The 18,294-nt window shown below is 41.6% G+C and overlaps 2 non-coding genes across 2 annotated transcripts; one reads left to right on the top strand and one right to left on the bottom strand.

Moving 5' to 3' along the window:
- The first annotated feature begins 6,878 nt into the window (after positions 1 to 6,878).
- TRNAN-AUU lies at positions 6,879 to 6,950 on the top strand. Its single transcript has one exon. It is a non-coding gene; the product is annotated as a tRNA-Asn (tRNA).
- A 625-nt stretch (positions 6,951 to 7,575) lies between these two features.
- Positions 7,576 to 7,649, bottom strand: TRNAD-GUC. Its single transcript has one exon. It is a non-coding gene; the product is annotated as a tRNA-Asp (tRNA).
- Between the last annotated feature and the right edge of the window lie 10,645 nt (positions 7,650 to 18,294).

The raw sequence follows: 18,294 nt of genomic DNA, 5'->3' as shown, positions 1-18,294 counted from the left end.
AACTTGGTATAGTGAGCCTAGCAGGCGGCGGGAGTCCCGTACGATTGCTTGCATTTCTCTGGAATTGAACTAGCCCTTGGGAAAGGTAGACGTGAAGGTACCATGATTTCTCACTTTATAGAAGCGTTAGAGCTCGGCTGACACAGTGATCGAAAGCTGCGCAACCAAAACAACTTGAAACCGCCCATGCACCTTTTGCTTTTCCTGATATCGTCCCTTCGGGTAGTTGGATATGAGCACATTCAAATTGGAATTCTTCTGATCCCAGATCCAATAGAAGTTTTGAGGTAAGAGGTACCGTGAGTAGATTTCTTTGTTCGATACCCTGTTTTTGATCTCGCAAGCAAGGAAATCGAAGAATAGCTCAGTATTATTACGTCTCCCTCCGATAATGAGTGGTAGTGAGCTCTGCCCTAGAGAATGAAGACTCCAAGCAGCATCTCAGTCTCGATATTTGCCTTTTCGGGAGACGACTTGTGATAAGCAAGTCAGCCATGTCCTAAAGAAGTAGTGGGAGTGCATGGTTATAAAGGAAGGCGCAAGTGTATTACGAAGCGGAGAAGCTTTAGAGAAAGTTCTACCTCACGGGTGAAACCATAGATTGGAAGGTGTAGGTCACTCACCCGTGTAAACAAAGCGAAATCATAGAGCATAGCTCGTTTGTAATGCCCCTGTCCGAACTGACCACAGGATTTAGGTCGTCCCTCCCAATCAAAAGAAGGAGGGTTCTGTTCAGCTTCCGCTGCCACTCTAGGCATTGGAGCGGGATTCGGATGCCACTCTTGACTGACCACAGCTTCCGGGGGAGCGGTCTGCTCCCGGGATGCAGAGGCATCCTCACAGTCAGCCAAAAAAGCTTTGAATAGCTCTTCCGTGTTAGTGGATCCAGAGGGAGGCATTGAAGGGCCTGGGTCCCCCATTCCGTCCCAGTCAGACTCGGAGCGAAGCATCTCCCAAGAAGATTCGAAAAATTCATTATCCCCAACCTAGGGCTGGTCGAGTATGAAGAAAAGACCTATATGGGATTCGGATTACCGAAATTGGATTTCCTTATTGATCCATATGTCGCTTAGACTTTACTTTTCCCCTTTCCTCTATTTGTTCGACGGGGTCTTCGTCTCCGTGTAAAAGCAAACTCTCCAAATTTATGACCAACCTTTCCTTCAGTGATCTTACAACGAACAAGAGTTTTTCCATTGTAAATGAGTACGGAGCAATCAACGAATTCCGGCGAAATAGAAGATCTACGTGACCAAATTTTGCTGCTCCTCAGACTTTCTCTACTATGCCTTTTTTCGTGAACTACTAAATGACTCCTCTTGCTCCAAGCTCCCTTTTGTTGCCTTCTCGTTCACATCCTCGTTCAATTGAAACAAGCTTTCAATCAATATATGTAGGCACATTATAGAATTCCTATATGGAAATTCATTTGCGGAAGACCTCCATTCAAACATGAGAAAAGCTTCTGGGCCCGTCCAAGATGGGATGGGAGAAAAAAAGCTAAAAAATCTGGATTGTGCATTGGTCGGGATCTCCGTAACAAGTAGGTGAACGGTGATGATCAAAACCAGGAGAAAGATCTGAAAAAGGGGACTTGGATAGGATTTTGACCATGATCAAAAGATAGGAGGGGTTCTCTTTCTTTCATCACCGTCAAAAGCAAAGGCTACCAAAAAAACCTTTACTATCACGGAGATCGTTACAGAAAACATGGATCCAAATGCCAAAGGGGAAAAATGGTGGAAAAGCTTCTCAAGGCCTCGTCCTCCTCACCGCGCAAGCATGGGAAAAACGTTATGTGCTATCATTGCGGGGAGAAGGGTCATCTTGCGGAGATCTGCAGAAAAGAGGCGACCCGCTTCGTTTGTGGCACCTTCGGCCACAGATCCTTCTACTGTCCTAGGAGAGGGAAGCAAGGTAACCAAGTAATCCTCTTTCTTGTGCTTCAGCCCTATGAGGATATGGTGAGAAACGTGGAACATTTGAGAAAATGTGCTGTGTCGTTGAGGGGAAGAGCTTTTCTTTTGAAGGCATCTTTCTGAAGGAAGAGTGTCCCCTCCATTTGGATACAGTTTCTGATTGTTAGCTAGAATATATGGGTGTATTGTCATTCAAGTTCTATAGATGGTGTCTGTCTCACTATCTGTTTGAGTGCCTGAAGGCCCCTGGAGGAGTCATTCTGTGAGTTGTATTCAAGCTCGCCCTTAGACCGAGTCAAGTTAGCGATAAGAGTCAGCTACTTTGGCCTTGTCATTCGCTTTGTTGCCATATAGATAGGTTGGAGTGCGGGTGGCCACTAACCCAACGAACGAACTTACGTGTAGGTGTGATCCTATCTGCTCTTCCACTATAGGACTAGAAATCCAGTACAACCATGTCCCTTTCTTAGGGGAAAATCCCTCTTTGAAGGAGAATCCACTTCTAAGCGCCAAAGGCGGGCATCCGACGTGACCAAAAAGAAGGAGAAAGGCATTCAGGCACCGCAAATCCAAGAAACTCTGAATACAGGCCGGCACGAAAAGAGAAATGACCAAAGGGATTGGGGTTGTTTCGGCACCAAAAAAAGTGTCACTATGCTAAACACATCGAATATCCGTCTCTTTATGTGGGAGCGAACCATCTTCGCTTACGGGTCTACCGATCCTATAGCTCCGATATAGATTTAAGTAACTTGGCAGAAAAAATGCGGAAAAACGGTTTTGGATGGAAGAGGTAGATGAGAAAGACTTTCCACTTAGAGTCAGAAGTCCACGCTAGATGACCGATCTTTATGGCCTTGAGGAAAATTACCTATCTTGAATTAATACACCAAAATCGGTTATTTCAATCGATCCACGAAAGGAATTGATCACCACGATAATGTGACGCAAGGCAAAATCTGTAATCAACATCGGTTATGTGAAATAGGTCATTTGAGAAAAAAAGAGAATAAGACAATCTATATGTTTAACACAAGCGGTTAAGTCGATAGCTTTCTTAAGGAGCAGCTAAAGAAAACGCTCTCATGAATCCTATTTTATGATTATGTATGCCGCGACATTATGATTTGGAGCTTTGATCCGCCCATGTAGAGCACTCATAGAGGTTCGGCTTCACGTCAGTAATCTACCACACCCATGCTGGAATTCAATAGAGTCCCACGAGTCAATCGACAAAAGCGAGAAACGAGGTTGTTCGACAAGGCTACGGTCTAACTTTTTCTTCCTAGCGGAGTTCAATACGAAAATAAAGGCGCTTCGCATTGGGAATGGCGTACTACGTACGGGTGGTATTTCAGGTATAACTGATCAGGGTTGTTCTGAAAGCAAGTCAATTGGTGCTTTGGAAAGTGAGTGCCAGAGGCTAGTCACTGCTTGGTTTACAGAAGGGAAGGAAGAAAGAGATACCGAAGCAGATTCAGTATAGAAAAGAAGAAATTGATACCATTCATTCCAGTTTATTTGATACCCACTTAAAGTTTCTATCAAACCATGTCTTTTTCTTCGAACGTCAATCTCGTAGGAATTTCGATTGGAATTGTGGTATTGAAGGGCGAAGCCTTTACTCTTTGACTTGTTTCTTTGAATATAACATAATATTGACTGCACACTTCGAAAGATGATGGTGTATTCCAAGGATCAGTTCGTTTTTTATTGAATTCGCTAATAGATCTGGATGATTCAAAGAATGATTCTTCCCTGGGTATTTCCCCGGTACCATTATTTAAATTGGAGCTTTTCAATTCCATTTTTGAGATTGAGGTGAGGGTTTAAGACCGCTCGTAACGATTTTTTTCTTTTATGGCTGGGTGGGCAAGAAAAGGATTTGACTCTTGAAGATATCAACTCATACGCCTGCTCCATACATTCAAAAACATTTTTGGTACTTTCTATGAGAATGGATAAATAGAAATGGGTACATTCCTCTTTCTCTTTCTGGCCAAACTACCCATAAAAAAGAAGAGAGAGAGCTGTAAGAGCGGTAAAAGCAAGCTCGGTGGCCGGGTTTCACTACAGGTTGATATATCCTTTTGAAAGAAAAGTAAATTTGCTATGATATAAGGTACCAATTCATCAAGGTATAAAACCACATCTACAGTGGGAGTCCCTATCTACTTTCGATTCCCTTCTTACTGGCTTTGCCAATACATCATACTGATTTGACGCTTCCTTACGCTTTCTTTCAAGCATTGCTTCCAGGACAACGGAGAGTATTCCAAGATAAAGAACCAGAACTGAGGTTGACACTACTGAAAGATAAAAGAATGGTGGATAGATGGATTCGCACCATCCCAAAACCGAAATACAGACAGACCAAAAAAATACGCAAATAAATACTCCACCACCAGCCTACCTACTAGCATGTATTAAGCGAATAGCTTGTATGGTAGTTGTTAAAGAAAAGATGTATGTAGTCCCGGAAGAGAAGCAATTGTCGTACGACCTGTAAGCGTCACTTTTGACTTCCTTGCCGTTTGTGAATTGAGTCAATCGAGTTACGTTTGAAAAATGAATGGAATTCTGGAGTGGACCGAATATCCATGGCAGAACCCCACACTGGCTAGGAACTGGGCTGCACTAAGCCCGGCACTTTTTGGGCTTCTTCATGAATCTAGTTTTCAGGTAAGGTCAGATCATCTTATTGAATAGAATATCTGAAAGAAAGCAAAGGAATGAATCGTTTTTCCAATTACCTTCTCTCGAAAACCATAGATCTTCTGGTTACCATTGACTATCCGGCACTTTCGTCTGTAGAGCGAAAGCAAGAAATTGCATGGAAGGGCTTTTATGCTAATATCAGCCTTGTTTGGAACAATAGATGCAATCCATTTCAGTGTATGTCACTGAGTTCACCATTGCAGTTGAGACGTCAGGCAATTGAGCGTTCCCTAGAGTTTGGTTCAATGGCTAAGGACTCCCCGCCGCCTTCATAAGGGCACTAAGGCGGAGCACAGAAAAGCAAATTGGGCACCCATGTTTTACCAGTCCCGGATCTCAGGGCCGTTTTGCCAACCGCCGACATGAACAAAATCGAATTTCATTGCGGGAAATTCAGATTTCATGAGGGAGGAAAAGGGGGTGGAGAGTCGTACAATGCATTGGTGGGATGAAGGTGCTAGCTTGGCTGAGATAGGAAGTTTCGATGTGTATGTAGATTTGGTTCTAGTGCCCCCACCCTTTTCGAGATCTGTCAGGATTAGCAAGATGTTCTGGTGTAAACTATAGAGAAATGGAATGAATGAAATGTATCTAAGAAGAAAGGAAGCCATGCTCCATCCTGTTTCTAAAAAGAACATCACCTCCCTTTTTGGTTAGATACCGCTCCGTTAGGTACTAATGCTTCTACCTATCACCCGGAGGGTGAGTTTGAGAGCTGTGTTTTTTTCCAACGTTAATAGCATTCCGCGAGAAAAGTCATCTACTGATGTTGTCAGCGGAGTCCCTCGTCCATCCATGTATGAATAGCGGTATCCCCCATTTTGGACAGTGATGAGGTAGTCGACGCAATTTTCATGTGTATTTGCGTTCGTCTTTGCTACTTTCCTTCTAGAAAAGAATGTCCGCGGAAGGGAATAGTCTACGTGGCCCGGGGTAGTCTTTCAATTCCTTTATCAGGTGGGAGAGTTTAGAACCAGTTAAGACAATAGCTGCTGCTTTAGTCACACTAGCTACATCAGTTGATCATGGATTTAGCATACCACCTCAGAATAGTCTACGTGGCCCCTTGTTTTTACTACAATTTGATATAGTGAATCCAGTAATGCAGACAGCCCTTTTTAAAGCGCTTTTAAAGCCCCTGACTCTCAAAAAGAGCTGGAGGTTTTGCCTCAACTCATTCCATGAATGTTGTTTCATTCCCCACGCGGCTGAATCCAACTCAGTCTTTATCCTGCCTTGGAGTTCTCTCTCATAACTGAAGCCAGGAGGTATTCGATTTATCGGATTTCGAGCTAGCTGCCCTTTTCTTGCTCCTCGCCATTAGCGCAGCCCTTTTCTTTTTCTTAGCTAGCATAGTTTTTCACCTTCAAAAGAAGGCGCCAGCGCTTTTGTAGTGACCCCTCCGGGGTCCCGGGTTGCTTTGGCGCGCCCCACCCCGTCAGTCCTGTGTTGTACTTGACTTGACTCTCCCCCGCTTGCTGCTTGCTGATCGCAGTGTTCAAAAATGACACGAAGCTGGATATGAGTAGATGTTGTTGGTCGAAAACGTCTTTCATTCACAATGAAACAGAATGGTCTCGCTCGATGCGTCATTTTAGAATGTGTATTTTCATATTAAGAGTTCTTAAAAGTTCTCAACTCAAAGCCCAACCGTCAAAAGGATGCTACAATGTTCGAAATTATCAACTTAACATGCCCCCTTACTTCCTTCGTGACCTCCCACTACTTCATCTACCGAAATGATTAGGCAGATCTCGTTTTTTCTAGCATTAAACCTGCTCATGATCCTTTATAGAGCATGGAGCAGACAGAGAGATGAAAGGACCACCTTCTCCTGCTTGCTTGATCGGAATCTATTCACATTTAGAATAGCTGAAGTGCTACTTAACTTCACTTAGTAGTTGAAACTCGGAGAGACAGAGAGAGTCCTCTCTCATACTTGCCAATTCTAAGGCTGATCAGCAAGGGAATTGGCAGGAACCAACCTTAGTTTCCCCTCGGTAGAGTGAGTCTACTTAGCGAACTGGTAGGACACGGAGATCGATTGATCAATATGCATATTGAGAGTTGATGGTTGACCGCCGCCCCCTTGTCCTACCCCGGCCGGGGAGGCAAAGGGGATTGCTATCGTCATCCTTTCTCCCGGTGTATGTGAAAGAGAAAAAGTGACGCACTTTTAGGATTTTCGGTCTGCGGTTGGTTGGGCCAAAGAACGAGAGTCAGCTTCCTTAAGTCCGTTCTTCCTCAGTAGCTCAGTGGTAGAGCGGTCGCCTATTAACTGATTGGTCGTAGGTTCGAATCCTACTTGGGGAGATTTGATTCATTCAGAATTTGAATTGATAGTTATAGCTTTTCTGACTAGCGACCCCTGTCCTTCTCCTTTTTTTCTAAAGACACAGCAGAATCGTCAAATGGGACATCAAAAGTGGGAAGTTGATTGTAGGATTTCTATTCCTCACTCTCGTATAGGTGAACTTGGTTCGTTCAATGAAAAGGGATAAGAAGGATCCACTGGGAATGAATGGGAAGACTGGGGTAGTATCTTCATTAGCCGGAAGGAATTAGCTTCCACTAGCGTAATTCGAAGAACGAACAAGAAAAGGCGTCTTTAGGTAGGAGGATGGATGGATGTGGTCCAATGGCTAAAGCTCTGCCAGCTTCTTGTAGACTGGCAGTCTCCAAGAGGAACCTTAACCCCCCGGGCCGGGTGGGATGGTATACTTTTTTTCCGCCACAAGTGGGAACTCAGTCCTTGGTAAGACACAAGGGGGGAAGGAAGATCTTCACTCATTCATTAAGTAAGTGCCTGTGGTGAGACCCACAACAAACGAAGGGGGTGGAGGGAGACCGAAGAAGGAACAATTGTCTTGAATGCTACGCTGGGATCAACAGCTTCCAGTGTTTTCAAAATGAGTCAGGCAGGAAGAGGAAGATCGGGCGGGGAAAACGGGGTTCGAACCCGCGACTTCTGGCGTGACAGACCAGCACTCTAACCAACTGAGCTATTTCCCCCTTTCGTAACTACTGTCGATTCAATAGTCACCTACCGGTTACCTTTGTAACTATACCAAAGTAGCTGTACAACAGAATGCCCTTCGCCTTTAGTACTTTTCTTTTTCTTTTGCGACAGTAGAAAGAAATGGCTCTGCTCGCTTAGAGAAGGGGCTCCGTGCTCTATCAGCTATCAGTTAGTTGGCGCTACACGCGACTTCAGTTGACAAAAGCGAACAAGATAGCGCTAGCGCCCGCGGAGAACTTTCGTTTGTTCGCCTTCTAAAAGGCCTACTGACCTGCCGGTGAAAAGCCGGTTACAAAACAAATAATAAGACGTAGTGAAAAAGTACCAAAACAACTGAAGGCTACATCCCACTACGTCTGGGTTCCCCCTTCCTATGAACCTTGAGTCAATACGTAGGGTCAACTATACCAAAGTGGAAGGGCAACTATCTAAGCTATTAGTGGGCTGGTTTGAACTATTGATTTACTGAATCGAGTGAAGCTGTGTTGCGTAACATATAGGTCGCCAAGGCCTAGAAGTACAAGTGGTCGCCCTAACGGTCACTCTCAAACTCACTACTTGAATGACGAAAGTCACTTAGCTTCTTTAATAGGGCTTGCCAAAGAACCCCTCCGGGGCCCCGGGAAGAGGAAGAAGGAGATAGAGCAAAGGTCTCCTCTTTCTGTCCGCTCTTCCCGGCATGTAGAGATCCGATTGGGCTTATAGTTTAATTGGTTGAAACGTACCGCTCATAACGGTGATATTGTAGGTTCGAGCCCTACTAAGCCCATCTGACCTGCTTAATCAATGACTCCGGTAGTCACCTGAACCACTCTCTCGGATAGCCCACAGCCTCTCTTCTGGATGCGAAAGAAGATTCGATCAACGTACAAGGTTTGCCTTCTTGTGAGAAGGAGGGTTCTGAATTGTGTTCTCAGTGCAAAGGGAGTCTTTGAGAAGGTTCCGTTTTTCTGAAGAGAGAGAAGATCAGTAGAGCAGTCTGGCAGCTGTTCGGGGGTCAGCTTTGGGATTTGCCTGATCGACCCCTACCAGTGTATTAATCTACAAAAATGAAGATTGACATTCGTCAATTTACTGGATGTATCCTCTTCTACTAACTTTACAAAATGGAAGGGAAAATGTGAAGACCAAAGATGTCAACTACTAAGCATAGTCAATTGCAAATCGACCGGTTGGTTTGCTTCTCTCCAAGTATGGGAGATTTTCCAATCTTCGAAAGACGCTCGTACTTTCTTGATCTTATGAAGAAGGGGCTTTCCTTAGCTGCGGACTTTGGGATCTTGAGAGTAGACCATGTCTTACGTTAGGGAATCCGAATCAATCCAAATCCTCTAACACTCCTTTTCAGCTGCTATTTGAATACATGTTCAGATGCAAAAGAGCTCGACGTCGAGTATGGTCTTGTTCTTAACTGCTTGAGAGAACGCATATATCCCCTTTTTATTGCTAAACCTCCACAAGCCTTCCCATGCTCGCTAATTGAACCGTCCGTCTTCATCTTAATCCATTCGTTTCCCGGTGGTCAACACACAATAGAATATGTTTGTTTTTGATCGGATTGAGACAAAAGTACCATTTTTTAGGATGTTTGCCGATTCTTCCTCTTCTTTCTCTCATAAAACTGGAGATACTAGCTTCTAATCTGCATATTTTTGCAAATCCTTTTCCATTTGGATTTTTGAAAACATTAACTTACCTCTAGAATTCCACTATATATAACGTTGACGTTCCGCCAAAATGTGCCAGAGCGAGTGAAAGGCAAGCCTACCCATGGTGTTAACTTGCCATCCCCAACAAATCTGCTAGCAGCCCATTCGAGTTCCGCTTGGAAACAAGAAGCTCTTCTTTATTTGCGTTTTTTTGCCCAAGATAAGCCCATTTTCCTGAGCCAAGCCTATTATAAGAGTTCAACTGCCATATTCGGATGGAGTCCAAATGCTTGCATCTTGGGCTAAGGAATGACCCAATTCCTTAGCTTCCATGCATTAATCATATCCGGGGATGTGGGAATAGGGAGATGCCATCCATCTACACGACACGATAGCTTAAGCAAAGAATAGAGAGAGCTAAGCTAGAATACAAACAAAAAAGATATTCCACTAGCGTAGGCCTACCATAGAAAAGTCTAAAAAAACCTTTTCTTTGTCTGTCAGCGGGAGAGAAAGCAAGCTTACGGTGCTTTGGATGTTAATGTTTTTGTAGGATACTAAACACCTATATATATACATTGTTTTATACTCCTCTGTACAAGCGTATAAGAGCTATTATGGTCGATAAAAGGAAGTTTATGAATAAGTAAGTCTTTCTTTTTTGAATAGCCGGCGGGAGAACTTACTTTTCCGGCTATCGTATGAACAATGTCGTCCGCTTTTCTTTTTTGAGTTTCCATGGATCTCTCCGACGAAGTAGCGGAAGCATGAAATGCTATTCACGAATGAGCAAGGTTGTCAGAATCGCGATTTTGAATCGGATCAGAGCTTTAATGGTAGGATCGCAAATCGTAGAATCTCCACTATCAGGATCGTAGAAACATAGATTCTAAGAACTAAAATCGTAGAATCATAGGGGTTAGTTTGGATCGTAAAGTCGTAGAATCGTATAACAGAATCGCGATTCTGACAACCTTGCGAATGAGCATTGCTATCTGATTCCTACAAAAGAGATAGAGGAAGCTCACTTTTGTCAAATGGGGCTAGAAAGCATAGAACCCCGTCTTAAATCAACCGGTGAATCCAGAATCAAAGTGAGGAGAACAGGATATGTTATGAGAAGAGTGACGTGGGAATAGATTGCATTTCAAAAAGAATCTATACACTCAATAAGCCAGAACGGGAAGATTCAACTGCAAAAAGAACTGGTATGGTGTGAGAAGAGGCCTATTCTCAATAATGAACAAGATGGTGCAGCTCTAGTTAATGGAGGCAGAGGACGTGGACGCGACAGGAATAGATCTAGGGGGAGGACGCGAATAAAAAGGCTATGAGGATCATAAAAATTGAGGTGGAGGGAGATTGTATAACTAAGGATCGAGTAGAGGAAGACGTCAGTCTTTCAGTTGTAGATGATCATTACCGAAAAAGATGTACATTCGAATGAAAAAAGAGGGCCTGTCCGAGAGGAAATAAAGAATATTCATTTGCGGATTCTTCCGAACAAGCAACGGATTGAGCAACTAGCGTGAAAGCCGTTGCGCGTTAGCGCATCCGTTTTCTTGCTCGGGAACGAGGGGACTAAAAAAATTGTCAAAAGCCATCTTTCTCTTTAACTAACTAAGTATTCTTAAAAATATGTATGTCTATGAGGTATTTTGACTTAATGGGAAGTAGGCATCTCATTCATAGGCAAGAGCAGGCCAGCCTGAAGGCATGAACTGAAGGCAGGCAAGAAGGCATTAAATGGCTTTTAAGGATTCGGTGTAAAGATGCGGAGTACAATATCTTTCTTTCTATAAAAATATATGGAATCCGCGATCCTATCCTATTTTTGAAGTCATTTTTTCATTCGAAATTATTTTCTTTCGCAAGAGCACTCAAACATAGATTGAAGATCTTCAATTCTTCGGTCGGCAACCGCAGTCAGTAATAGCAAGCAGCGTCCCATACTACTTTTCCTTTGAATGTTCATTCTGGAATTGAATGTCACAAACAAGACTCATACTTCAGAAAAAAAAAACTGCTTGAATCAGGAGCTGTAATCCGCAGCTTTAGAGATAGGGGCGGCAGTCACAGCATTGGCAGCAGTGAGCAGAGGTCAAGAAGAAGAAGCGGTAAGAGCAGTTAGAGAGCAAGCAGCGGCTCATCAAACCTTTCTGTTTCGGTTACAGCTCAAGCGGTTTGTTTTCAAGTAAGGTACTCAAGCAAGCTTTCCTCCTGAAGACAGAGTTTCGGGTGAGCTAGCAAAGAAAGTCAGCAGTTAACCGGAAATTTAGGTCAAATTAGCATTTCGTAAGTTTTAGTAAGGCCAGTTATGGGAAGCAGGCCATGGAGAAAGAGAGGAATCAATCGTCCAACGCTATGTTAACAAATACGTGAACGGTTTGATTATTCCATACACTTGAACGCGTTCCTTATCAATAGGTTTCGGAGAGACAAGCAATGATTGCTTGACGATCTTCACTGCATGAGACTAGACTTGACTCAAGCTTCATACGAAAGCATTTACTGAACTAAAGCCGTTGAGCCAAGTCAAGCGAAAGACTTATTCGAAGAAAGCTTTAAGAGAGTTTGTTGTCCCATGCCTTTCTGATGGTGAACCTCCTACTGCTTCTTCCAATTCTGAAACTGGGATTGGCCTGTTGACTTTTCCCTTCCTTTAGACAAAGAGCCCCCAGTTTCGCCAAAAGACCTCTGCGTGTTGTCATTCAACTCCACACAAGCCTGTCGAGTCTTGTTGATCTTGCTGTAAAAAACAGAAACTTTAGCGCTCACGAGAATTGGTGCCATTTTTATTTGGAGAGTGCTATTTAGTTAATTCTTCTTGCAGATGATTAATAGATAAATTCCTCACGTCCAGAAATTTATTTTAGAATTTTTGGGGTTCCAAAAGTTTGCGTTAGTTACAGATTACTACAAACTGTTCTGTTTTTGACAGATTCTGTTTTTCATGTGTTGTTTACTTATTTTGATGAATCTATGGCTAGTAGAAGAGTTTATAAACCATAGAGAAGTTGGAATACAGTAGGTTGAACACCAATATAAATCAAGAATGAGTTCATTACAGTAACTTGAAGTGGTGTTTTGTTTTCTTTCACTAATGGAGCTCATGAGATTTTCTATTTAAGTTTTGTGTTGTGAAGTTTTCAAGTTTTGGGTGAAGATTCGATGGACTACGGAATAAGGAGTGGCAAGAGCCTAAGCTTGGGGATTCCCAAGGAACCCCAAGGTAATATTCAAGGACAACCAAAAGCCTAAGCTTGGGGATGCCCTGGATGGCATCCCCTCTTTCGTCTTCATTCATCGGTAACTTTACTTGGAGCTATATTTTTATTTACCACATGATATGTGTTTTGCTTGGAGCGTCATTTTATTTTATTTAGTTTTGCTTGCTGCTTGAATAAAATACCAAGATCTGAAATTCTTAAATGTTAGAGAGTCTTCATATAATTTCATAATTATTCGACTACTCATTGATCTTCACTTATATCTTTTGGAGTAGTTTGCCATTTGCTCTAGTGCTTCACTTATATCTTTTTAGAGCACGGTGGTGGTTTTATTTTGAAGAAATAGATGAACTCTCATGCTTCACTTATATCATTTTGAGAGTCTCTAAACAGCATGGTAATTTGCTTTGGTTATGAATTTAGTCCTAATATGATGGGCATCCAAGAGGGATATAATAAAAACTTTCATATAAAGTGCATTGAATATTATGAGAAGTTTGATTCCTTATGATTGTTTTGAGATATGAAGATGGTGATATTAGAGTCATGCTAGTTGAGTAGTTGTGAATTTGAGAAATACTTGTGTTGAAGTTTGTGATTCCCGTAGCATGCACGTATGGTGAACCGTTATGTGACGAAGTCGGAGCATGATTTGTTTATTGATTGTCCTCCTTATGGGTGGCGGTCGGGGACGAGCGATGGTCTTTTCCTACCAATCTATCCCCCTAGGAGCATGCACGTAGTACTTTGTTTCGATAACTAATAGATTTTTGCAATAAGTATGTGAATTCTTTATGACTAATGTTGAGTCCATGGATTATACACACTCTCACCCTTCCACCATTGCTAGCCTCTCTAGTACCATGCAAATTTCACCGGTACCTTAAACCCACCATATACCTTCCACAAAACAGCCACCATACCTACCTATTATGGCGTTTCCATAGCCATTCCGAGATATATTGCCATGCAACTTTCCACCATTCTGTTATTATGACATGCTCCATCATTGTCATATTGCTATACATGATCATGTAGTTGACATTGTATTTGTGGCAAAGCCACCGTTCATAATTCTTCCATACATGTCACTCATGAGTCATTGCACATCCCGGTACACCGCCGGAGGCATTCATATAGAGTCCTATCTTGTTCTAAGTATCGAGTTGTAATTCTTGAGTTGTAAGAAAATAAAAGTGTGATGATCATCATTATTAGAGCATTGTCCCAGTGAGGAAAGGATGATGGAGACTATGATTCCCCCACAAGTCGGGATGAGACTCCGGACGAAAAAAAATAAAATAAAATAAAAGAGGCCATAAAAAAGAGAAAGGCCCAAATAAAAAAATGAGAGAAAAAGAGAGAAGGGACAATGCTACTATCCTTTTACCACACTTGTGCTTCAAAGTAGCACCATGATCTTCATGATAGAGACTCTCCTATGTTGTCACTTTCATATACTAGTGGGAATCTTTCATTATAGAACTTGGCTTGTATATTCCAATGATGGGATTCCTCAAAATGCCCTAGGTCTTCGTGAGCAAGCGAGTTGGATGCACACCCACTAGTTTCTTTTGTGAGCTTTCATACATTTATAGCTCTAGTGCATCCGTTGCATGGCAATCCCTACTCACTCACATTGATATCTATTGATGGGCATCTCCATAGCCCGTTGATATGCCTAGTTGATGTGAGACTATCTTCTCTTTTTTGTCTCCTCCACAACCACCATTCTATTCCACCATAGTGCTATATCCATGGCTCGCGCTCACATATTGCGTGAAGATTGAAAAAGTTTGAGAACACCAAAAGTATGAAACAATTGTTTGGCTTGTCATCGGGGTTGAGCATGATTTAAATATTTTGTGTGGTGAAGATGGAGCATAGCCAGACTATATGATTTTGTAGGGATAGCTTTCTTTGGCCATGTTATTTTGAGAAGACATGATTACTTTATTAGTATGCTTGAAGTATTATTATTTTTATGTCAATATTAAACTTTTGTCTTGAATCTTATGGATCTGAATATTCTTGCCACAATAAAGAAGAATTACTTAGAGAAATATGTTAGGTAGCATTCCACATCAAAAATTCTATTTTTATCATTTACCTACTCGAGGACAAGCAGGAATTAAGCTTGGGCATGCTGATACGTCTCCAACATATCTATAATTTTTTATTGTTCCATGCTATTACATTATCAACCTTGGATGTTTTATATGCATTTATATGCCATTTTATATGATTTTTGGGACTAACCTATTAACCTAGAGCCCAGTGCCAGTTTCTGTTTTTCCTTGTTTTAGGGTTTCAAAGAAAAGGAATATCAAACGAAGTCCAAACGGAATGAAACCTTCGGAAAAGTTATTTTTGGAAAGGAAGCAATACAGGAGACTTGGAGTGCACGTCAGGGGATCAACGAGGAAGCCACGAGGCAGGGGACGCGCCCACCCCCTGGGCGCGCCCTCCACCCTCGTGGGCCCCTCGTGGCTCCCCTGATGTATTTCTTCCGCCTATATATATCCATATACCCTAAAACTATCGGGGAACACAATAGATCGGGAGTTCCGCCGCCAGAAGCCTCCGTAGCCACCGAAAACCAATCTAGACCCGTTTCGGCACCCTGCCGGAGGGGGAATCTCTCTCCGGTGGCCATCTTCATCATCCCGGTGCTCTCCATGATGAGGAGGGAGTAGTTCTCCCTCGGGGCTGAGGGTATGTACCAGTAGCTGTGTGTTTGATCTCTCTCTCTCTCGTGTTCTTGAGGTGGTACGATCTTGATGTATCGCGAGCTTTGCTATTATAGTTGGATCTTATGTTTCTCCTCCCCGTCTACTCTCTTGTAATGGATTGAGTTTCCCCTTTGAAGTTATCTTATCGAATTGAGTCTTTAAAGATTTGAGAACACTTGATGTATGTCTTGCCGTGCGTATCTGTGGTGACCATGGGATATCACGTGATTCACTTGATGTATGTTTTGGTGATCAACTTGCGGGTTCCGCCCATGAACCTATGCATAGGGGTTGGCACACGTTTTCGTCTTGATTCTCCGGTAGAATCTTTGGGGCACTCTTTGAAGTACATTGTGTTGGTTTGAATAGATGAATCTGAGATTGTGTGATGCATATCGTATAATCATACCCACGGATACTTGAGGTGACATTGGAGTATCTAGGTGACATTAGGGTTTTGGTTGATTTGTGTCTTAAGGTGTTATTCTAGTACGAACTCTAGGGCTGTTTGTGACACTTATAGGAATAGCCCAACGGATTGATTGGAAAGAATAACTTTGAGGTGGTTTCGTACCCTACCATAATCTCTTTGTTTGTTCTCCGCTATTAGTGACTTTGGAGTGACTCTTTGTTGCATGTTGAGGGATAGTTATATGATCCAATTATGTTATTATTGTTGAGAGAACTTGCACTAGTGAAAGTATGAACCCTAGCCCTTGTTTCCTAGCATTGCAATACCGTTTATGCTCACTTTTATCATTAGTTACCTTGCTGTTTTTATAATTTCAGATTAAAAAAACCTTTATCTACTATCCATATTGCACTTGTATCACCATCTCTTCGCTGAACTAGTGCACCTATACAATTTACCATTGTATTGGGTGTGTTGGGGACACAAGAGACTCTTTGTTATTTGGTTGCAGGGTTGCTTGAGAGAGACCATCTTCATCCTACGCCTCCTACGAATTGATAAACCTTAGGCCATCCACTTGAGGGAAATTTGCTACTGTCCTACAAACCTCTGCACTTGGAGGCCCAACAACATCTACAAGAAGAAGGTTGTGTAGTAGACATCAGATCAATAATTTCTATAAAATAAAACTACCACCGTGCTCTAAAAAATACAAGTGAAGTACTAGAGCAAAATTATCTAGCTCAAAAGATATAAGTGAAGCACATAGAGTATTCTAATAAATTCCAATGCAAGTGTGTCTCTCCCAAAAGGTGTGTACAGAAAGTATGATTGTGGTAAACTATAAACAAAGACTCAAATCATACAAGACGCTCCAAGCAAAACACATATCATATGGTGAATAAAAATATAGCCTCAAGTAAAGTTACCGATAGAAGAAGACGAAAGAGGGGATACCTTCCGGGGCATCCCCAAGCTTAGGATTTTGGTTGTCCTTGAATTTTACCTTGGGTTGCCTTGGGCATCCCCAAGCTTAGGCTCTTACCACTACTTATTCCATAATCCATCAAATCTTTACCCAAAACTTAAACAGAAAATCTCATGAGCTCCGTTAGTATAAGAAGACAAACCACCACTTAAGGTACTTTAATGAACTCATTATTTATTTATATTGGTGTTAAACCTACTGTATTCAAACTTCTCTATGGTTCATACCCTCCGATACTAGGCATAGGTTCATCAAAATAAGCAAACAACACACGGAAAACAGAATCTGTCAAAAACAGAACAGTCTGTAGTAATCTGTAGGTTTCGAATACTTCTGTAACCCCAAAAATTCTAAAATAAATGCTGGACGTGAGTAATTTATCTATTAATCATCTTCAAAAAGAATCAACCTAATTGCACTCTCCAGTAAAAAATGGCAGCAAATCTTGTGAGCGCTAAAGTTTCTGTTTTTACAGCAGGATCGCTAAAACTCCCCCCCAAGTCTTCCCAAAGGTTCTACTTGGCACAAACACTAATTAAAAGCATAAAACCACATCTAAACATAGGATATATGAATTATTTATTACTAAACAGAACCAAAAATCAAGAAACATAAATAAAATTGGGTTGCCTCCCAACAAGCGCTATCGTTTAAAGCGTTATAGCTAGGCATAAGATTTCAGCGATGCTCACATGAAAGACAAGAATTGAAGCACAAGGAGAGCATCATAAAAAACGTGACAAACACATATAAGTCTAACATACTTCCTATGAATAGGCATCTTATAAGCAAACAAATTATCAAGTCAAGCAAAAACTAGCATATGCAAGGAAGCGGAAAGAAACAATAGCAATCTCAACATAACGAGAGGTAATTTAGTAACATGAACATTTCTACCACCATATTTTCCTCTCTCATAATAATTACATGTAGGATCATAATAAAATTCAACAATATAGCTATCACAAAACATATTCTTAACATGATCCACATGTATGCAAAGTTGACACTCTTAGTGGGATTAACATTAACTAAAGTCATGACCTCTCGAAACCCACTTTTATCAAAAACTTCATAAGATTGAACATTCTCCAAATATGTGGGATCTAAAGTTTACACTCTTCCAAACACACTTTCAATATTATTGCAAACATTATAATCAATCCCATATTCATCATGGGGCTTAAATAAATTTTCAAGATCATAAGAAGAATCACCCCAATCATGATCATTGCAACAAGTAGTGGACATAGCAAAACGAGCTTCCCCAAGCTTAGGGTTTTGCATATTATTAGCACAATTTAAATAAATGGAATTTATAATAAAATCATTGCAATCATGCTTTTCATCGAAGGAACTATCAAGTATGGGTGCAATAGCAACGATCTCATGTTTAACGTAAGGAACTATAGCAAATTCATCTTCATAAATATTGGCATCATGGCCACAAGAATAGCAAGCATCACGTTTATCAAGGGATATTTCAATCAAATCAATGGAATCATAATTATCTATAGATTCATGCATATCATTATTTTCTTCCGAAGCAACGGTCATTCTTTCAATAAATTCTTTGACATAGACATTATGAGAATAGTTTTCATAGCAATATTTAAGTATGTCAAAA

This window comes from Triticum urartu, chromosome 1, assembly GCF_003073215.2.
Source record: "Triticum urartu cultivar G1812 chromosome 1, Tu2.1, whole genome shotgun sequence".
Taxonomy (NCBI): Eukaryota; Viridiplantae; Streptophyta; class Magnoliopsida; order Poales; family Poaceae; genus Triticum; species Triticum urartu.
This window is presented reverse-complemented; position numbering and strand designations above follow the sequence as displayed.